Here is a 23,799-nt window from a genome sequence, read left to right as displayed (position 1 = left end):
AATGTTTCATAAAAAAAACTGAAAAAGGAAAAACATGAAAACCCTACAGCTGGTTCAGAAAATCAAACTAGAAATAGAAGTTAACAGGAAGCTAACATAGCTACTATGATGTATAGCTAGTAACTACTTTAAAATTAATTTGACTCTCAAAATTAGCCATAATTTAAACCATAATTGCTTAATTTGCCAACTAATTGAATGTGATTTTAATAATTTAGTGTCAACACATTTTGATTTTTAAGATGATACAGACATCAAATACTGCTCTCCACTTGGTGGTTATAAAACGCCACTGTCCCAGCTTTTATTTTGAAAGTAGAAGAAAGGGTCTAACAGGATGATCCTTCACTTCCAGGTCAAATTGGACAGTGACACTCTACTCTCAGTTTGTGTTTGCGCTTAGGGGATTCAGACTGCCAAAAGTGAGTACGAGCCACTTTGATCATTACGAGCATGCAAATCCGTATTGCTAGCTAAAATGTAGATACACAACTCCTCTTGCATGCTTAAATCATCTGTTACACTCACAATTCTGTCCTCCCTCGCACACAAATCTTTATTCTGCTCTTACAAATCCGTGCCTGTGACTTGCAGACTGAGTAGTGCTCAAATTTGTTTTCTCTCTCAAATCGTTTGTCGTCAATATACTTCTATATGCCTCCACCTGTGTGTCAGATGAGGGAAATGACAAGAATATGCATATCAGTGGTAGAAGCCATACAAGTGTATGACAGCACTAAGCATCCTTGTGTAGAGGGAGATGAGGAGAAGACCCAGGATTGAGTCTTGTGGAACTAATGTTGTCAGGCTACATGGTTCAGACACCAGTCCTTTCCATGTCACGTGGTAGGAGCGACCAGTCATGCAGGATGCAAACAGAGGGAGTGCAGAGCTTGAGACACTCAATCCTTAAAAGGTGGAAAGGAGTATCTGGTGGTTCACTGTGTCAAATGCAGCAGACATGTCTGGGAATGAGAATGAGTTGATTCTCTTTATTGAAACTTGGCTTGATGAAGCTGGTAGCAAAGAACTATGGGAAATTATGGTTTAAATGGCATCAATATTTATATTAAATAATAGAGTTGTTATTATTACTATGACTAATAATTAATAATAGAATTGATCTTGTGTTAAATTCACCTTGAGGCACCACTCTTAAAGAAGAGAAATTTGATAGCCAATTCATTAATTTAGTCTCAGAATATACAAAAACATTATGATTGCCATATTAGGTGGAAAGCACAAATGGCTCAGAAAAGAGTCACTGGCACTGTGTTTATTATGTAATAAGTAACCACCTGTTTCCATTATCTATTTGCAGTAGATAATGGAAATACACACCCATTTTTAGTTTCTGTTGATGACTTTTTGGAAACATTTTTGCAACATTTGACTGAAACCTTGACCGCTGACTGAACCAAATCACTTTCTGAATAAAAGCCCAATATTGGCCCCATATATCCCTCTAGTATTTACAGCAGCATGTCTGTGGAGTGGATTTATTGTCTAGTAGCAGTCAAAACTCTCTCTGTAGTGAGTCTGTGTGCTGGGTGAGTTGACAGACCTACCTACCCTGTTGCTCATTTGGCCAGAGTTGAGAAAGTAATTATGATAAACCAAATTACATAAATCATTTAGCTAAAAGTCTGCTGATGTGTGAACAATTTAGCAGCGAGAGTTCTCTGTTTGGCGACAAGCGATTAATTCAGTTATCACTGACTTGTAAACAGATTTTTCATCCACAAAAAGCTGGAGAGTGGATCATTGTTTTAGGAGAATATGCCATCCTAAATTACTATTTTAGCTTTATTAATTAAGATGGTGAGATTTAACTATTAGGGAGCTTATAGGGGTTTCTGCAGGCAACCAGACACACCCAGCTCACATGTCTCTCTTTTTCTCTGCGTCTCTCTGCCTCTTTTTCTCCACATATAATGAAACAGGGCCAGCAGAGTGGTCATAGCAGATCCATGGCAGTGACTCTGGTGTCATTAAGAATCAATAAAGCAACGGCACCAGGACAAGCAAGTGGAGGAGGAGTGTGAAAGTGCGTGTGTGTATGTCGCCATTCTGTGTCTTTCTGCGACTGTCAGCAGAATGGGGCGTGCCAATCATGTCACACAGAAAGAGTCCTCTCTCCATCTCTGACACACACAAACACACACACAAGCACGCACAAAAACACACACACACAGTGCTGTACCTGAGAGTGTAGCACCACCTATTCGGTTATTTGTTCTCTCTTGCTGTGTGTCCTTCTCACCTCACCAAGCCAGTAGTATCTGATATCCCCATAGCATAAAAAAAAAATCCAAAATAAATTTCATCATTTCCTCCAGAAAGGTATTCTTTGTTGTAGGAAAAACTTGGACTTAGAACATCATGGAAAACATATTATATAACATACATAAATATTTCTATTGAAACCCACACAAATGAAATTCTTAAAGGTACTGTGTGGAGTTTTTTACATGTATTAATCGCTTTTTATTGCCAATGTGTGAACGGATTGTAACGTAACTTAAAAAATTAGACCTTCCCCGACTTTCTTGGTTGCCTATGTACTGACTTCTGTATAAAGGACTCAGGCCGATCTTGCCACGAAAATCCAAAGGATGTGACGTTCATGCATGCTCCAGAGTACCATGCCTCTCTTCAGCTCCCCTACAGCGCCTACAGTGTGCAACACTAGCTAACATTAACTTAGAAATGGGGTCCGCTAATGTCAACAAACGGCCAGCACCCACCTATGACAGTTACAGTTGCTCTGAAAATAGCTATATGGGGAGCTGATTTTGATGAATTTACTGTTTATCAGACCACAAATGAGACAAGTATTAAGTTGGAAAAACAATAGACGCTGCCGGAGAGGAGGGTTTCTGGAGGCCAGGCGTCACTGATTACTGTACAAAAACACAACTTTATTCACTAATTTTATTGAAACTGGATCACATTTTATGTTTTCCCTCTGATGTTCTCCGGCTGCTTTGCCTTAACTCTCTGTGATTTAAGGAGTTCCTGATGGACAGAAAGCTTTACTTGTTGCTAAAGTAGCCGCTTATGGCTACTAACTCAGTTAGCTAGGAATGGGCACCAGAACCGGAAGCCGGGCAAGCGGGAAACAGAACAGGGCTCAGTAGCCTCCCAGTGAACCGGACCGGGACAGAACACAGCCTCCAAGTCCGTCGGAGGTCAGTTTGACGACAGGGAATACAGTACCGAGGTGGTTTTCTTGCCGGGTTTGGCTCCTGGCACCCCCACTCGGGCCTCCAGAGGTGGGAGCTGACTGATGCCCGACCTCCATCTCACTCCTCTCCCGCTACACGTCTCTCCTGTCCCTGCCTCGTCAAACTGACCTCCGTCAGTCTCGGAGGCTGTGTTCGGTCCCAGTTTGGCCAGTTTCAATGCCAGGATGCATACCCGTGCCTATGGAGTGCAAGCGTGAGCAACAGGATGCTGACTGTAGTTCACTTAACGCCCATTGGTGTAATAAATAAATAAAAAGGATTTTCTGAAAACTCCACACAGTACCTTTAAGTAAATGTGATTCACTACTCTTGTTCGAAATTAGCACTGTGATTAAAAATTCACCTCAGAAAAGTCCTATTGAACAAATCAACGATTAAAGAATTTGCCAAAGGAAAAAAAATGGAAATGCTACTTTTGTCTCTAAAGAACAACAGACTAAATGTACTTGTTTGAGTTAGTAAATGATATGTACAGCTACTGTATGCTATCAATTGACCCTGGTCCTAGTTAATAGTGTTCATTGCAATGGTAGTTGAATAAAGAAGAATAAATTAAGAATAAATTAAAGATGTCCCAGAGACCAATAAAATAAATACATTTTAAAAAATCTGTGAAAGATCTATGATGAACTACAAGGTAGCGTCATGATCACACCCCACCTGCACTTAAAGACTTAAGCTACTATTTTTACTCCAGAAAAATAGTAGCATTGGACAAAAACAACAACAATAAAAAAAGTAATTTAACGTAATCTGGGGTTTTGTAGAATTGTCCAATATGGACATTCTTGTCGGTCGATAAGGTTTGCTCAAGTGCACTTCAGTATGTAGCTGTAAGCTGCCACTCTCATGAACAAGCATGTTTCTTTGCTGCTGCATTTGGAGTTCATGATGGTTCAACATCGACCATGTGACCATGGCAACCACATAAACTACACTGTAGAAAGGATACAGGAGATGATTTTACTGTATCTGAGTTCACTGATTGATTCACCTCTTCACCAGTAGAGAACAGACAGATCAAGAAACGATATTGGAGCAACATCAGCTTCAAAGTCTGATTATCCAGTTTGGATATTGCTGTATATTTCTAACCATTTCCTCTAAGCCACAATCCGCTCCATTTAGTTGCATAATGACATTATACTAGGCGGTTAGTGGATAGCAACAGCCTTTGTTATACATGCTAATAGTAATGAAGTTAGTCAGGAGCCGCTGCAGCAGTCATAGGTTTTCTCTCTTTTAGTACAGTACAGAACAAAACTAGTCTTGGGCTATATCCCTCCCTCTCTCCTGGGTCTGTGACTCTTTTCTGGATACAGGAGCCCATCATGATGATAAGGATGATTAATCCAGATGTTGAAGTGATACAGTGGTTGGAGTGCTTGGACATGAGGGGAGTTGTCAAGTGGCTTTACTTTTGGGGATTTGTTTCTGTGTACTTTGCATCCACTGAACAGCGATCTCCCTTTAAGGCCTGCCATATGCTAGCGAGCTAGCACCTTAGTCTGAGCGGGAGCTCCACCTCGAGCCCCTCCGAAGGTGCATTAATCCAAGATATACTGAATACATTAGCCTGAGTTAGCATTAAGGTAACAACCGCTGGAAGACTGTTGTGCATGCAAATACACAAGCACACAAGGATGCATGCATGCACATTCACACACATACACAAATGTGCACACACACCCACTCACACATACAATATATTATTCTCCCACTCGCCTATTAGTCTTGCATTGTTTCCCTCCACCACTGACACAAGCTGAAAATGCTGTCTTAGATTATTCTCAGCTCAGCAGTTTTAGCACTCCTGGAAGTAGTGTGGAAAGCACTGAAGGTGTTTGTGTGTCTTCCTCTATGGACTAAATATCTTCCTCCAAAGCTCAGTGCTTTTCTACAGGAGAGCTCAGTGCTTTTCTACAGGAAACCGGTGGACTGGTCCACTAATTCCACCATCTTTCTACTTTTACTAAAACCTTGCTTATTTAGTTTTGACTGAAGAGTTATGCTTTACATTTCAGTCACACCTGTAATATATTTTGAAAGCTTAACTAAGAATAGCTAATAGCATGCATTAGAGACGGATCATTTGAGAGTAATTAAACAACAGACAACATGTAATCTAAACCTGTGGCCTTGGCCTATGTACATTTACATTTGTGAAAACATTTGAATATTAGTCTATAAAAGCAAATTACTTTTTTGCATTGCAGATCAAAATAACAGGATATTACTATAATATATAAATAGTTACAGTAATGAATAATGTTTTACTTTTTCTGAAATAGTTTGGGGAAGTCGTTGCTGGTCAGGTAATATTGCACTCTGACTAATCCACCCATGGCTATCTTATATTTTTTTTTGCTTCTGCAACATGGCATGCAAGTCTTTAGGGTATTGAGAGGTCCAGAGAGATATGGTAGGTACTGGCCTTCAGGGGGGACTAGTGGTACTCTGGTCGTAATTCCCTGAAAAGCTTCATCTGGCTTGGGTTGTTGTTTGCTCCTCGTGGCCTGGAGCAGTGACTTTGCTGGAGATAGCGCCACTGTGTGATGTGATATGGAGAGTGAGTGGTACTGTGCTTTATGAAGCCAAGAGGCTAGATGCTGTCATTATTCACTGTAGCACTAACCCGTGAAATAGAGTTCAGAGCTCAGAGATGGCAGCTTACTACTTGTCCATCGGACATGGAGGAATTCAGATGTTTACAAAGAAAGGAAGGTGTAGTCAGATTCAATAGAGATCCACAGATACGTGTACACACATACACACACACCTTGACAATACACAAATGCATGCACACAAGCTTTGTTCCACATGCCCACAGTGGGACTCATTACATTATCACGTTACACTCTTTCGTTTCACCCCTTTTACTCCTCACCTGTTCCCTGCCTCCTCTTTTTTACATGTCAGCACATTGAATCTCTGAATTATTCCTGGGGTTAATTGTGTCTGACGCCTACAACTTCACCCTCCTCATCCCACTCCATCTTCATATCCCCACCCTGTCTTTCTATATTTTTCTCCATATCACTTTCAATGACCAACCTGCCACCACTAGGCATGTAGAAGGGAATAAAACACATGCAACCAGGAAAACACACACTTATGACGCGACAGGGACTTCATCCATTTATGCATGCCTCATTTAAGTATTCCTATTGTATGCATCCCCTGGGAGAATGTATACAGATGGACTGATGGTGGTGGTGTTCCATCACACACACACACCACAAGTGTGAATGCCTGTGTAGTCAAGGTTTTGCTGAGGTTGGGGTCTTCCTCCTGTGCGGAGAGACATAAAGATCAGTGGCCATAACACACATTCAAGCATACTGCAGTATATGGCTACAATCAAGCTTTTATGTGGACCTGGCACAATAAACAAGGACGAGAACTGAAATGGCCATTCTGCATACTGTGGGTCTTCAAAAAGTAAGGACAGTCAACCATAAAGACAGAGATATGCTGGACTGTGAAATTGAGCCACAGTAAAAGATCTCAATCAGAATCAGAATCAGGTGTATTGTCAAGTAGGTTTACACATTTGCTTTGGTATTTTGGTGCATAACAATAAACATAGTAAGTAGAAAAAACGGACGTAGCAACTCCGCCAATCATTTCTTTCACAAATCAACGTTATCTCATGTGATTTCCGATGTGAGTAGCTTTTCAAAACACCTGGCTATTGACAGTCACAAGTAGGGAAGTGCTCTACTGAAAATATGTCTCTATCAACCCTGAAATGTAAATTTGACAAGAAAACCATCAGTTTAACCCTGTCTGGACAGGCAAGTATGTTTATTTTACCGCCATCTCCAAATGCCTTCTATTTTCTATTACATTCATTTGCATTTGTTTAAAATGTGTCATTACCAAAACAAAACAAAACAAAACAAAAAAGTTTTAAATAGGCTGCTGAAAATGTCTGACCCATCTACATTTCCTGATTTTAAAATCATACCTGTTCCATCAGAAGAATTCTTAGGCCTCGTTCAGACCGACTTTAGCCCTATGTGAAAAAAATGTAGCCATCTCATTCATTTGAATGGTGCCAGTCCATTGGCGCAGTGGGGGTGCCAACACAGGGTTGTCAAGCAAAACAGTTGTGCCTGACTCAACTTTTGCTGCAACGCAACATCATATGGCAAGACGCTGTGTGGCAAATCACATACATGCAAGCGCAAATTCCTGGCAGATTACTTTGCAACCTTAATGCTGTATTTCTACTGTTTACCTTGCAATCCTTATGACAAAAGATAAAATAGTTGCCGCCGTAATAACTTTCCACAGTTGTAAAATGCTGTCTATGAGTATGATAAACCATTGTGCAGTGGTTTGCCATCTAATAAGCTTTTACATGCATTAATCTGTTACTCCAACTGGACCTCCTTTGTCATATTTCATCGTCTCACCATCCCACCGACACAGTCCCCTACATTGTTTTAACGCAGGGCAATTTAATGCAATTTCTGTTTACACTTAGCCACATGTAGGTGTTGCCATTAGCCACATCACAAATCTGACAGCAATCTATCTTAGTTTTCCCATGATACCAATCGAGCCTCATTTGCCATCTGGTAAACCACACTGATATACCTAGATCAGCAAGAGGAGTCATTTACACCATGGTGGGATGAGTGCCGCCTGAAAATTGGTGGAATCCAGTCAGGTTCTGTTGTGTCTTAACATCTTCTTTTAAATGAAATGTAATCAAGGAATGCAAAAAGTATACAGAAGCATCATGGTGTCTAAAATGTTCTTAGAGGAAAGAAAAAAGAAAGTCAGATGGGGATCTTGTCAGTAGCTAGCATTACCCAGCAGCATGTGCACATCTGAAAATAAAAATAGCTAATTACTTGTAGCCAAGTAGCTTTCCATTAAACAAGATGAAATCTACAAGATTACTGTTGGTGTTGATGCTGGGTTTCTAACATTAACAGCAGACATCCTCTCAGCCCAGCCCTTATCATTACTGTAAAAGTCAGGCTTCATGTCTTCCCTAACCCCCATCCCCAACCACCCACTCATCAGAAAGAAACTTTCACAGTATTTCTTCCCTCCAAACCACAAACCAAACAGTGACACCCCTGTTGAAAATAATCCATGTCTGAACAAACAGCAAATAACTTTCTCCCTTTATCCCAGAGCAGGAGTGATTTTTTTATCTGACATGATGGCTTTTTATGATGCAGCTTTACATCCTTGTCACCTTTTATGGCTTCTTATATTTTCTTAAATCAACATGAATTGTAAGTATTGTGCTCTTTCTGATTATTTGTGCACGGTTTTGTTGTTTTTGGCAAGTGTTTGTTTTTTCTGCGTTGTCTCTTATTTTGGAGGCTTTACAGTTAGTTGTTTTTAATTTTTATATCCTTCCTATCAGTAATCTCCCTCCACTTTTTCTGTGATTTTTATTAGGTTTTCTATCTCTATATACATAATGCACACACTCTTCACTGGATCTCTTCCCTCTTCTGATATTCAAGTTTTTCTTCATTGTTTTTGTTATTTCTTTTCCTATCCACACATAGTCGTATATCTTGCGCTTCCTGTTTCTACCCTAATTCCTTATTTTTCATGTTCCTAGTCTTACCCATGGTACACCCCCGCGGGTTGAACTTGCTTTCTTTCTTCCTTTATGTCCTCTTTTGTCTCCCCACACCTTTGTCTTTCTGTTAGTGCCGGTGATAGTCTTATAGCCACACTTGCTGTTATCATCAGTGAGTGTGTATTTAACAGGCATATCTACTATGTACGCTGGCATTTGGGAGCACTCATTAACATTTGTGGTGGTTTAGTGAAGGTGGTGCTGAGATACGTCTAGGTGCTGCAACTATTCATCTTACCCCACCAGGAGAGTTTGTAAGGCTGTGGTTCACAAACACCTGCTGGGAGAACTATTGCAAAGACTCGGTTGGGATGGTAGTGAGTAGAGGAGGGTGTATGGGGTTTAACTTGAGGGGGAAAACATGGGTTTCTGGGTTTCAGATAAATTAAGTTTTATAACTATGTTCGCGAAAAAAGACCATGCTTCGAACACATCCCATTTCTGCACAAAAGTATTTAAGCACACCATATACGTTCCCTTCCCCTTTGACTCAGTTTTCACATGACCTGTGATAGACCAGTACAGAAAATGCTTACCTTAAACCATGGACCAGGAGCTCCTTCTCAACCCTTCAGATAGTGATCTGTTTGAAGAAGATCAGCAAACTCCTGAAGTCTCAGAGTCCTCTCCATCTCCTAACATCCAACCTTGTCAGCAACCTCAGTTGTGCTCAGCAATCCATATTCCCCTTTGGGCTCAGCTGTCATCCTCAGAGCGTCACGTCCATAGCAACGCTGATGATGTCACAGTGCGTCCCACGGTCAGTCTTTCTTCACTGAGAACAGCAAAGTCAGGGAGGGGTTGAGTCATAGATTATCAAAGATTGGGATAAGCTGGAACAAGCACATCTTCTACATATCAAACTCAAACAGCCACTCCCTACCCGCTCCAAAGAACTCACAGTGGTTGAATTTGCCTTCACATTCTCCCTGTACCTTGACATTAATTGTTCTGCCTTCCCTCGACTGTAGGTCAGAGCTGGCCTTGCAGTTCAGTAGCAACAGATTCTACACTTACCACATTCTCTTTACATCTCAAGCCACCAGATGACTGTAGCAATACAACCAAGGATCATACTTAGAAACACTAGATCCTGAGCTGTTTTGCAGCTCGCTCTTCCTTGAATTGCGACCTGTGCGGTGCACCATCCCATCCAGCCACAGCATGCACCCTCACTGCTTCTCTGCCTCACGCCTCAGCTCCAAATAAATGTCTGACCTTCGGGTGCAAGAGCAGCCCCAAAATATTCAACTCTTTATCTGAAGCGCTCTGCTGGATCTTGACAAACAACTACAAACTCATTAACTCTTTTAACCATTATCTTCTCCTCCAACATATGGTCTCAATAATTTTGCTGAATTCTGAATTTCCAGAAATTAGAGGTCCTCTGTCCTCAGAGAAAACGGAAGGCCCTAGCACATCCTAGGAATTTCCCATCCCGACTTCGTCCCCGACTCCCCGACTTCGTCTCACTCCAAGCATCCCTGCCTACTGAGAAAATTTACCAGATTTCCTTACTCATTTCAAATTTCCTTCTGGCTCACAGGATGTACCAAACGCCAACTTCTCACTGCTAGGCCACCTCAGCTACACCATCCATATCATCCCTCAAGGTTGATCCTTTTTGTCACACCTCCTTTCTATAGCCACCTCTGTTCCATCTCTCCACAACCATGTTACGTTGGACAAAGCAAGCAAGATGGAGCTAAAACTATGGCACCAGTTCCTCTCCTACTGGAACGGCATCTCCTTCTTTTATGATAACCATGTCACCAAGCCAGAAGACATCCAGCTGTTCACAGATGCAGCACCTTCTGTAGGCTTTGCCAGCTACTATGACGGCAGGTGGTTCTCAGCTGAAAGGCCGCCAAAATTCTTATCTCTCACTCCTTCCTCCACCATCTGCGAAATGTACCCAGTCATTTTAGCAGCTATTCTTTGGGGGACACGAATGGTCCAAGAACATCATCTACCATCTACTCCAACAACAGCGCTATCGCAGACATCATTAACAAAGGTTGCATTGTCTAGATATAATGCAGTTCATGCAGAGGCTCACCCTGGTTTCGGCCCAGCACCAGTTCATCATCAGTGCCTCCCTGGTCATAAAAATTCAATTGCTGACTCACTTTCTCGCTTCTCTTTTCAGAAATTCAGACAATTGGCGCCAGCCTCTGACCCTCTTCTGACTCCAGTCCCACCGTTTTTAGCCACCATCTTCAACTGACCCCGCAGCTGGAACATTTAGTGACCGCTGCATGACCATGTCATTGTTAAAATATCCCTGTATTTAAATGATCAGATGAGATGAAGTTGAAAAATGAGATGATCCTTTTGTGCCTGCCCTCTTGACAAAGTCGTTTGCTGCTTTGCTCACTTTGTTTCTCTTCTTGTGCACTGATTCACTTAAGCTGAACAGCCAATAAGAGTGATTTCTCTCACTGACGGCCTCTGCCACTGATTCAACATGCTCAGTCAGCCAGAAAAGCCGTAGACGAGGGCCAAGTGCCAGCGGTGCAGAACACACTGCAAAAACTAGGGGTTTTTCACCGTGCCACCGATGGCACAACCTCTGTGAGTATGCTGACACTACCTGTTGCTGTATTTGTAGTACCTCTATGACTACTACAAACTACTTACTAGCCTCTCATAGAACGACTGAAAAGTAGAATTGATATCATTATTGCTATTTAATGTTCTGCCTACATATCTGATGGCCTCAGAATCAGTGGCTGCATCAAGTAAGCTATGTTCTACAGGGTTGGCGGCAAGACTCATAAAGATGTTGTGCAGATTTTCAACTGGTAACTGGTCTGCAAATTATCAGACTGGTGAGCATATTGCTATTCTGTTGCCCTGCCAAATCCCTTCAGGCCACTCTGTTGTCTATTTCATTTGCAATATTTCAGAATACATACAGACATAATGATTGTATGTCCAGACCTGTGGCTTTGTTGATGAGATGTCTCATCATTTTGTATTTGCTTATTTATTTTTTTAAATTTATTATATTCCACAAACAAATTTCACATCTGTGGAATGAGCATTTATAATGGTATTCCTTAGTAAGCTCACAGATACCAGGATTCTATCAGTGTTTACCACATCACCAAAATTACAGGGTCCTTGCAGACTAGCACTCACTAGCACTTAAAATAATAGTAATGTAATGGTAGTGGTAATAATATTAGTATAAATAAAATAATACTAGTAATAATAATAGGAATGATAATGATAATAATAGTAATAAGACTAATAATAATAACTGCAGTAGTAGGTAGTTGTTGAGCAGGACCAGAAGGTGCCTCGCAGATCCAGATCACAGATCCAGACTCTAAAGCTCCACTTTCCTGAAAAGCATAATCAATTTTCGATATGGCAGCAGTAGCTCTCTCTCTCTTTCTCTCTCTCTCTCAGACACACACACACACACACACGCACACACACATACACTGTTAGACACAGGTCTACCAACAGCCACTTCAAACTGCTTAATTCTTTCTCACCCTTCTTATCCCTTCCTCCCACTTCGTTTTCATCTCTGCAACTCCTCCTTCCAATGTCTTCACTTCTTACTTTCTTCACCTTGTCTCTTCTCCATCATCTCTGTCATTCTTCTCCTGTCTCACTCAAATTTCCCCCACCCACTCTGTTCACCCTTCATTTACAAATTTTCCATACATTTGGTGACCACCGATTTACCACTCTTTTCCACAACATCCCATTTTTGAGTACTTTTGCTCTACTCTGACTTCCCTGTCTCCATTTTCCTGTCTCCCTCCTACCCTCCATCTCTCTCTCCATCTCTTCTTCTCTGGCTCAGTGTGATGAGACACAGGAGGCTGCTGTAATTTGATTGGAGGTATTAAAGTTGATTTGATTAAGCGTGGGCCAAATTACTGGCTGCTTAATGGAATCAGTCCCAGTCACCTGCCAGGGGCCCTAGTCAAGGTGCTCAGCCCTAACATGCCGTGCATACGCGCGCACACACACACACACACACACACACACACACACCACAGATTCATAGACACACATTTAAAGTAATTCCTTTCCTCGAGCCGATCACATGCTATTTTAAAAGTAGCAGTTGATCAGACAAAGTCCAGTGCTGTAAAAGCTGGTGGGTCCTGACATCACCTCCCTCCACTCAGTGATATCTGACATAATTTCCTGTGGCCATGATGGTCAGTTAGAGTGACTGCTGGTTTAATTCCTCCCTACCTACTACATCCTAAACTTGTTATTTATCCTCCTGCTATTCATTAGTGCCAGCAGCAACAACGGACAAGGAGGCTCTTTTAATTACACTGATGACAGATGAGGTTTTTACAGAGTGCTTTACAGAGGTACTGTGGTAACTAGAAGGGCACTCGAAGAGCGCAGACCTTCGCCAAGGCAAATATTTCAGTCTTCTATGATATGCAGATCTGCAAGCGCAACTACTATATATGCCTGGATATAAGAATCAGAATCAGAATCAGAAATACTCTATTGATCCCCGAGGGGAAACTCTTTAATTTTCCAATATTTCCAAAACTATTAGAATTACAGTATGTCAGCATATGGTTGTGCCTAGCTGAAGCCTCATCATCTCAGCAGTGCATTTATTATGTACTTTCGCCGGTCGGAAAATCCGGAATTCTGGATTAATCCGGAAAAATCACACGCCTGATTTCTTACATACCTGCTTCATTTGTTTCTACAGTGATATTTGAGGTGGCTGTTATGTTTTGTTATATGTTTAATCGCGGCAAACAATTCACTTTAATTATGATGAGTCAGATCATTTTGCCGTAGACACCGTTGTTACAATTGACATCGCAATGTTAACGAAAGTGAAAAAGTATTAGTTTATCCGCCCTGTGATTCGGATCCACTCCAAAATTTTATGGGTTCTTCCTTGGCCCATGCTACACCCTTCCACCAGGTTTTATGAAAATCAGGCCAGTAGTCATTCCTGTTACAGACAGACAGGCAGGGGACACCAAGATAGAGATAGATGGTTCTTTATTGGATTACAGCCAGAGAGTACTGTCTGTAGGAGGGAAGATTCTCTGGTGTGGCGATCGCTGGAGAAGGAGATCGCTGGAGAAGGGAGATCGCTGGAGAGGGGAATCGCCGGAGAAGGGAATCACTGGAGAAGGGAATAGGCGTAATGCCAAGTAACACAGGGAGTCCTAGTTGCAAACGAAGTCGGACACTGGCTGAGGTGTGATAGGGAGCAAGTGTGGATGATTAGTAGACTGTGGAGCCTGGCGTATCCGTGACAATCCTGTAATCCTGCAGACAGACAAAAACAAACAAATTGCACTGAAAACATAACCTCATTGGCGAAGGTAACAAGTGTGAGACTACTACATCCAGCTGATGAATTGTGTTACAAATCAGATTTAGGCCAGACACTTTATTATGGGTCCAAACCCGAGTGGGCTAGGGGTCAGGCATGACAGGCAGCGTTGCTCCCAATACAACAGAGTGCTGGGAACCTTATTATAATTGCTCAGATTTAAAAAAAATATATATTGTTATTGTTATTATCATTATTGATTGTTTTTGTTCTCGTTATTAGGGCCCAAGCACGTGCCAGGAACCTATTGCTTTTGTAGTGATTATATTTATTATTATTATTATTATTATTATTGTTAGGGCCCAAGAAGCTATTGAATTTGTAAGGATTATTATTATTAAGGCCCGAGCACCGAGACTAAATGTTTTCCATTCTCTGTGCTGATCTCCACCTGCGACTTGCACAACGCTCGTGGGACTGCAGGTCCGACTTGCATTGCCTCCATGGGCGCATGTTGTGATTTGTAATGGAGGCTTGGACCTCCTTGCAGGTCTAGTTATTATTAGGGCCCAAACACAAAAGTGCCAGGGCCCAACGGAACCTATTGTTTTTGTAGAGATTATTATTATTTTTAATATTATTATTATTAGGGCTTGAGCACCGAGACTTGGTGATGACGACCTATTGAAATTCAATAAGTAAATAAGTCTGAACAAGATACATATGTCTCCCAAGTTTGGTACAGCTAGGGCAACGTTAAAGGCCAAAGCCAATGCCAAGACCCATATCAGATATCTATTTTCATAAAGTATGACGTGTGTGCCAATTTTGAGTAGTAGGAGTAGGAGATATTTGAGTTACCCTAGCACCTCATTTTTCCAATGAAAGACGGCAAATAAGTAAAAATAAGTTGAATGGCGTGTTCATGGCGTGGCGTCGAATTTCCATGTTTCGATCTTTCAAAATTAGTAACTGTGCTACCTGGTTCGATATTTCAAAATTAGTAACTGTGCTACCTCGGCTCTACAGCATCAGATCTTTTCCAAATTTCACATGTTTGATAAGAGTCCTGGCCTAGGGACATCTACATGCAAATTGGCAGTTATGGTCATCATTATTTGATTTACATGAAAATTTGGTTGGGAAAAAGTTGCTTTGATCTTCATGAGGTTTTGGGGGTTCATTGCTCTCATCATAAAAAATATATTTCAATTTCTTTTGAGAGAGTTTTCTCAACAGGAAGTCAGCCATTTTGGATTTCCTAAATCAATTTCTACTTTTTAAACACATTTGAGTTCTTTAGGATGCTGAAAAAGTCACAAAACTTTGCGCCCAGACTTGAACTGGTAAATACTTCAATTTAAGTTCACGTTTGGGCTTGGCTCTGTATCAGAATTAGAATTAGAATCAGAAATACTTTATTGATCCCCGAGGGGAAACTCTTTTTAAAATTTTTTTCAGAATCAGATAGTGCCCCCTACAAAAGTTCAACTAAGCAGCCCCTGCGGTACGGTTCACCTAGATGTACAAAATTAGATTAGATTAATCATCTCTAGACAAAAAAGCTTCTTGGAGCCATACCCTAAACCCAACAGGAAGTCAGTCATTTTCATCTGATCGACTTTAAATTTAGGCAGTGTAATCTAGACCGTTGCAATGCTAAATTGTAAAGTTCTTGAGGTGTCATCAAATGGCGTTGCCGTGGTGATGCGGCAAATCCGGTGTTCTAAAATTAGTAACAGTGCTACCTAGTTCCAAAAGTAGTAACAGTGCTACCTTGTTTCAAAATTAATAACTGCTTGAAGCTTACATTTTTTGAAATTTTTACGTTGGTAAAGTGGTACTGCAGCCTACACCGTAAAAGTTAATTGAAATTGATGGCAGGTATAGAGTGGTGCACACACCTCAGACACCCAAAATGACAGTAACTCCCACATAGTATGTTGCACAAACCTTACATGCATGCGTTCCCTCAAATGATCTGCTCGTGATATAGGCCACGCCCATTTCCATCTATAGTGTTTCTTTCTCAAAATTGCGAAGTATGCGAAACCTACTTTTTCGAACTCCTTCTAGACATAGAAGCTATGGACCCTCATGATCAAAAGTAACTAAAAGAATGTTGATAATCCAAAAAATGCACAAGTTATAAAAGAAGAACTTCATGTCGGTGGCAGTCAAAACAGGAATTGATGTTGTATCTCCACATAGATCTGTCCGATTAACAAGAAATTAAGGCCAGTAAATCCCATGCCACACTGAGGATCTGTGCAAAATTTGGCCCCAATCGGCCACTATGTGGCGCTACAAATGCGAAAAGTTTATATTAAATATATTAAATTTGGTTTGCATGATCTAGGGTCATGACTCAGTTGATGCATAAAATTTGATAATGATTGATTAAAGTGGGCCTGGTTTATTACAACAAACGTACATTTTGAGATATTTCACATTCCAAACTTAAAAAAAATCTGTTTTGCCTCACTGCAACCTATGGTCAATTCAGAAGTCTGTCACTCTATATTTTTCAAAATTTGCAAAATCAATTAACATCTATATCTCCACAAGTCTTCATTCAAATGCTACCAAAAGTAACACAGGCATTCTCCAGATGGTAGACATCAAGTGTTTCAAATGGTGTTCAGATTGGTCAAACGGTGAGTCCACAGTGATATTCAATATCTCGCTGTAATTTGTGGATTACAATGGAGGGTCTGCCTTTTATTTACCTCTTTCCATGGTGAATCATAGTATCAAAGCTTCAGTGACAATGGCTTTTTTCATTCACTATGCATGAGCTTAACTCAGAGCGAATATATTCAGAGTTGATAGAACTACTTCTGATCAGCTGTTGTGGAGTTTGCTCTCAACCTGCCACTCGCATTGCACCCGTGTGTGCAATGCGAGTGGCAGCACCACTAGTAATCCCTTTCAGATTAAAGTCATTTGATTTAATATAAAAATACTGAATAATGCAGGATCTAGGAGATTTCCCCTGACCCTGCACCACCGGGACCTTATGTCCAAACTAAATAGTAGGGGCTGTGGGGGCTGCAGGGTCTCTGAAATCACACAAACCCCTTTATTCATGTTTTGTTTGACTACTACCAGCTGACCTGTGATCACGTCAGCTGGTAGAAAAAAGTTTTATTCTGATTATGGCATTAATGCCAGTGAGGTAGAATAAAGAATGAGTGATTCTTACCAGCTCTGTCATCTAAGACAATTAGTTGCCTATACTGAAGGCCTTTCCTTTACAACCGAAGGTCGGCGGTTCGATCCCGGCTTCCCTCAGTCCACATGTCGAAGTGTCCTTGGGCAAGACACTGAACCCCAAATTGCTGTGTGTGTGAATGATTAATTGGTTTCTTTGTACTGATGAGCAGTTCTGTCATCAGTTTGTGAAGCGCTTTGAGTGGTCAGAAGACTAGAATAGCGCTATATAAGTACAATCCATTTACAGTTACGCTTAAAACTTCTGTCCGCTGATAACTCCCTCAGGACCATCCATTCCTTCCAGTCTTCATCCGATGTATCCATCCAACACCAGTTAAACCTTGGTAACTGCTGGAGCTCCACATTTTAAATTATACTTCAGTTAGACATGTGGCGGTGATGAGCAATATGATGTGATAGAGATTGTTCGGGTTCAATATTACAGAGATTATAGAGAGTGGTATTTTTTAAATCCCAATTTATTTGTGGATCATTACCAGGATCACATTTATGTGGCAATATGAAGATTATGTAACGAAAGAGTTTCTCCTCGGGGATCAATAAATTATTTCTGATTCTGATTCTGATTATAGAGGCAATGATTTTGTTCCCAGATTGTCAGCAATCATTTTTGCATGTAAAACAGTTTAACTGAATCAAACGTTCATTAATAATTTCAGAAATACAACATGCAAACAACTAGACCACATTAAATTCTACTTTTATTATATTCATGGCACTATTGTGGAATTTAACTGACATAAAATTGCGCACTGTCACAAAACATGGTGACCATTGGATCTTCAACATGTCCACAAAAGTGAATTCAGCTACAAAGAGTCATCATCTGCTCTTGGGATTATAGTTGAGCTGCTGACAACAATAAGTTTCTTCTGAGGAAAACATTACAGGATTCCCAAACTGTCAGTGCGTCATGATAGACAGAGCCCTGTGATTAAAGGGGATGAAAGTAGTGAATTGGCCATGATTGTCATGGCCTCTAACACAACCACATGTATGATAATATATTCTCTCTGAACCCACACCATGCCCAAGTGTACCACAGGTGCACCAAGGGAGCCTGGCCACGAAATGACCAAAAGTGTGCTTAGCATGCTCCCGACGCAATGGACAAGGCGCACTTGACTGAGATCTCGCTGCAGCACTAGGTTTACAAAAATACAACCTGCTTGTGTGCACAAAGCAGCAACTAACCCACTATCGACTTGGGGAGGGTCTAAGTATAGAGTATAGAGTAAGTAAGCTGTCGCCCACATGCACATATCCAGGGATGCCCCCCCTGCTAAAAAAATAGGTTCCAGCGCGCATGATAAACACCACAGCAGCAGCAGCCCACAAACACACAAACTTTAAAACAAAGAGCAGATTTTTACACCTCACCTAGTTCACTATGTCGCTATGCAACACAGTGAACTCAGGTCATTCTCAGAAGTGTAGTAGAACATTATAAGGCCACTTCTCTCTACCTGATAGTGTTCTACTACACTTCTCAGATTTTAATAATGTTGAGCTTGGCGAATGAGCACTTGGCAGTCACAGCTATGACAGTAATTGACAAAAATAGCCATGAGGCCATGAACATCTCACTGAAGGTAAGAATGATGCCTGGATGGTGCAGCAGGATTTTAACCAGATCCAGGATGCACCTGTTGGCCACGCATGTGTGTATTTTACCCATGCCAAGATTCAGTAATACAAAGCATAACCCATAATGTAGTCATTCTTAATATTATTGCCTTGTTGTTTTTTTGCTGTTCACAAGCAGCACCCACTCGGCCACCCTGGGCACTGGGACTGAGTGCAACTATCTTTGGCCTAAACTGATAGTGTTCCTCATCTGGTGAATGCAGTGTCCCCATGTTCTATAGTCTACATGTGGTCCCAGATATTTTCCAACCTAAATAACAGTCAAATTCAGAGAGAAACAATAATTACTTCTTCCTGAAAAAAACCCAAAACAAATATGCATGTATTAGATTAAATAAAAAAATCCTGAGTGTTGGCTTGCAGCTTCAATCCAGATTTATTGGTATTTGTAGTGCTCCTCTAAACCCATTTCAGTTGAGTTGTAGTGTTCAGAAAATTGTGTGTTTGCATGTTTTTTGTGGCAAATTATAGAAATGAAAGCACCTTGAGAGTATTTGTTAGAGAGTGAATGAAAGCCAGTGAAAATGTCTCTATTCCAGACCAGTAGCATAATGTCTGTGTTTGTGTGTGTTCTCACATGTCTGTTTTAAGGAGGATAAATGCATCTGCTGTGGACATTTTGTCTATATTTGTTAAATTATGTCTTCATATGTCTGCTATTGCTCCACGTCGGGGGGAAGATGAAAAGTATATTAAACATTCTGCTGACAGCTAATTATCTGTTTGTTAGTGTTTGCTGAATGAACTGTATCATTATTGTGAACGGATAAATTACTGTTTCACACTCTGCTCTCTTTTGTCTGTTTCCTATCTGAACCTATTTTATCGACGTTCTTCTATTCTCTTTCCCCATCTTTTAACCTCTTTTACATTTTTTTCACTCATATTTGTTCTACTCTCCTTTGTATTTATGTCTTTTCTTATCACATTTTCTATTGGCCTCTGTATCATTTTATTTGTCCAACTACTCTACTTTTTTTTTTCCCTACTTCAACCTTTTTTCTTTTCTTGTTCTACTCATAATTTGGTTTCAGCCAACCCAATCAAGTCTGGAACGTGGCCAAACACACATAACATGCTCAGAGGCACACACACGCGACTCGAAAAAAAGACATTTTAACAAACAAACAGAACATACATCAGCCCTTATATCACCAAACTCATAAAAATGAAACCAATCCTCTATTTCTCTCTCTCTAAGCCCTCTCTCTCTCTCAGACACACAACCACACATATTCACACACAAACACATATCCCAACCACTGGAGGGATTAGAACTATAGATCAGATTAATGCCAACCATTTAAGAGATGCTCACATACACACAGTTGCCGCCATCCTGTGCTCACCGCATGCATTTTTAATCAGAATAGGCCTCACTCCACCATTACACCCTGCTAATTACCATAATACAGCAGCGAATGGCGAGAGATGCCCCCCCCCCCAAGCCAGTTGTCCCACCAACACCAACAAGCGCCGCTGTTTGGCTACAGGAGCACTTCCAAAAAGTCATTTTTCATTTTACCATCCTTTTCTTTTTTTTCTGCTGTGTTTTGGGAATACAACACTGACTGTTTGTTTGTATGTGTGTAGAGATAACTGATGATCATGCTGCAGCAGCACTAGATGTTAATGTGATTTTAGATAAACTGTATTACATGAATGTCAATCTCAGCCAGCCGCTGTGGTCACTGATGGGCTGGATGAAATATCATTCCCTTTAATAACACAGTTTTATCTTTGAATTATTAACTCGTGCCACTGTGATTGTAGATGTATCATTCTTGCAGAATGCAAAATAGCGCCGCAGAGTTTTCAGCTCTCCCTCTCTGATCACACTAGGGAGGCACTTTTAAACATCCGACAATCCACTGGTCAAACTTTTTCACAGTTTTTCACTGAACCGGAAAAAATTTACCAAGCTTTTAGTTGGAGGAGCAGCAGCTCTCTATGGGATGTGAGGGAGACGCAGGGGAAACAAGCTGGTTAAACTGCGACAGTGGGGATTTCGAACTATGCTCCCGTTAAGCCATCTGGCGAATGTCCACTCTTTGGCCAACAAGATGGATGAACTGCTGCTCATCAACAGAGCAAAAAGATTTTTGGAGATCTGCTACCCCGTGCTTCACCTAAACCTGGCTCGGTGAGCACATTCCGGACACTACACTACATCTGCCAGGCTTCCAACTCCTCCGAGCGAACCGCGTAATAGAGCGATTAGGGAAAACGAGGGGAATCTGCTTCTATATAAAAATAAAGGTTGGTGTACAGATGTCACAGTTTTAATTAAATCATGCAGTCCTCACTTAAACCTGTAAACCATGTTATTTACTGTTAGTTCTCCTCATTTATTCTGGTCGGTGTTTACATCCCACCTCAGGCCTGTTAGTGAGGCGTTACAGCACCTGGCTGACCAGATAACTAACATGGATCATAAATATCCAGACTCCCTGCTCACTTTAACAGAGCAAACCTCAGCCACGAACTGCCAAAATACCGACAGCACAAGTGTCCCACCAGGGATAAAAACACACTGGACCATTGCTATAACGTAATAAAGGACGACTATGCTCTGTCCCCCATGCAGCTTTGGGACTCTCTGATCATTGTCTGGTTCATCTTCTTCCGACTTACAGGCAGAATTTAATATCTGCTAAGCCTGTGGTCAAGACTGTGAGGAAATGGACTAACGAGGCAAAGCTGAAATTACAGGACTGCTTTGACTGCACACTGATTGGAGTGTTTTTGAGGCTGCAGCCACAGACCTGGATGAACTCTCTGACACTGTGACATCTTACATCAGTTTTTGTGAGGACATGTGTGTGCCGACTAAAACCTTCTGCACATACAACAACATAAACCCTGGTTTACAGAAAAAGTCAGGCAGCTTCGTCAGACCAAGGAGGAGGCCTACGGAAGTGGGGACAGAATCGTGTATAAATCAGGCCAGAAACACACTGACAAAGGCGATCAGAGTAGCAAAGAGGAGCTACACTGAAAAGTTGAAAAACAGGTTTTGATCTAACGACCCGGCGTCCAGAAAGGCCTGCAGGACATCACAAACTACAGGAGACCATTCCCTCACACTGTAGTGACCCATCAACTAGCCAGCGACCTGAATGTGTTTTACTGCAGGTTTGATAAGCCACCATTCACACCCCTCACCCCCTCCTGCTTCAAATGCTCCACAATCATCCCATTCCCCAAGAAACCCTCTATCACAGGACTAAATGACTACATAAACTTCCTGCCAGACAGGTGGCAGGAGGTGAGGCTAGAAAAAATCACATCCAGCACCCAGACATCAGCACTGGCACCCCCCAGGGATGCATGCTCTCCCCTCTACTCTTCTCCCTCTACACAAATGACTGAGCCTCAGGAGACCCGTCTGTTAAACACCTGAAATTTGCAGATTACACAACTGTCATCGACCTAATTCGGGACGGTGACGAGTCAGCATACAGATAGGCAACAACCTGGAGCTTAACACGCTCAAAACTGTAGAGATGACAGTGGACTTCAGGACTAGCCCCCCAACACTACCCCCATCACCATATTCAACAGCACTGTGTATGCTGTGGAAGACTTTAGGTTTCAGGGATCCACAATTTCCCAGGACATAAAGTGGGTATCCGACATAAACTCTATCATCAAAAAAGCCCAGCAGAGGATATACTTTCAGTGCCAGCTTAGGAAGTTCAACCTGCCTCAGGAGCTGCTGATCCAGTTGTACACTGCAATATATCAGTCTGTTCTCTGCACATCCATCACTGTCTGGTTTGGATCGGCCACCAAACAGGACAGGAACAGACTACAACGGACAGTCAGGACTGCAGAGAAAATAACTGGTGCCAACCTGCCCTCCATTTAGGACTTGTACATATCCAGAGTCAGGAAACTGTCAGGAAACACAGGCCATCACTCTGATGAACACTTAGGTAAGTGTGTCAATAACCCTGTAACATCAAAGCATCCACTTACTTCCATTATAGATTAAATCTTTAAAGTTTAAAATGTACCGTTTTAAACATGTACATATCATTATTCACTGTCACCATCAATGTGCATCCTACACGATATATATACTGTATATAGGCATGTATAAATGCATATACTGTACATAATCATCCACTCCATGTATATCCATTTAATATTTATTTCTTGGCACTATTTGTCTTGTATTGTTTACAACTCACAGAAACACTTGACTTGTATATAGAAATTTTATTTATGTTGTTGGTCATTGATGCTTTTTATATATATTTGTGTATATATTCATATATACAGCTGTTTTTTTTCACATACTTGTCAAAGCTGGAGAGAAACCCCACCCACAACCAAAAACAAGGACGGGCCTCCTCTATATGGCCTCTGACTGGCAGCTGCAAGTCGATCTGGGCAAGCAGCTGAATTTTCCACAGCACATCATAGTAACATCACTCCGGCCAGACTTGATCATCACCGCTGAGGTGACAAAACAACAGATCATTCAATTCAATTAAGTTTTATTTATATAGCGCCAATTCATAACAGAAGTTATCTCATTGCGCTTTTCCTATAGAGCAGGTCTAGACCGTACTCTTTATAATATTAATTACATAGACCCAACAAATCCCACCATGAGCAAGCATTTGGCGACAGTGGCAAGGAAAAACTTCCTTTAAGAGGGTAGAAACCTTGGACAGAACCAAACTCAATGGTGGGCGGCCATCCGCTGCTGCCGCGTTAGGTTTTGAGGGGGTTCAAATGGATCAAATGGT

General features: G+C 41.3%; 1 protein-coding gene and 1 pseudogene across 9 annotated transcripts in view; both read left to right on the top strand.

Annotated features, from left to right (window-relative positions):
* rbfox3a (RNA binding fox-1 homolog 3a) overlaps positions 1-23,799 on the top strand; it is an 869,263-nt gene that overhangs the window by 371,404 nt on the left and 474,060 nt on the right. The gene's annotated exons all lie outside the window — the stretch shown is intronic.
* LOC122867998 lies at positions 9,410-11,109 on the top strand (annotated as a pseudogene).

Source organism: Siniperca chuatsi, linkage group LG20, assembly GCF_020085105.1.
Source record: "Siniperca chuatsi isolate FFG_IHB_CAS linkage group LG20, ASM2008510v1, whole genome shotgun sequence".
NCBI classification, from domain to species: Eukaryota; Metazoa; Chordata; class Actinopteri; order Centrarchiformes; family Sinipercidae; genus Siniperca; species Siniperca chuatsi.
The sequence above is the reverse complement of the archived record's forward strand: the minus strand, read 5'-3'. Positions and strand labels throughout refer to the sequence as shown.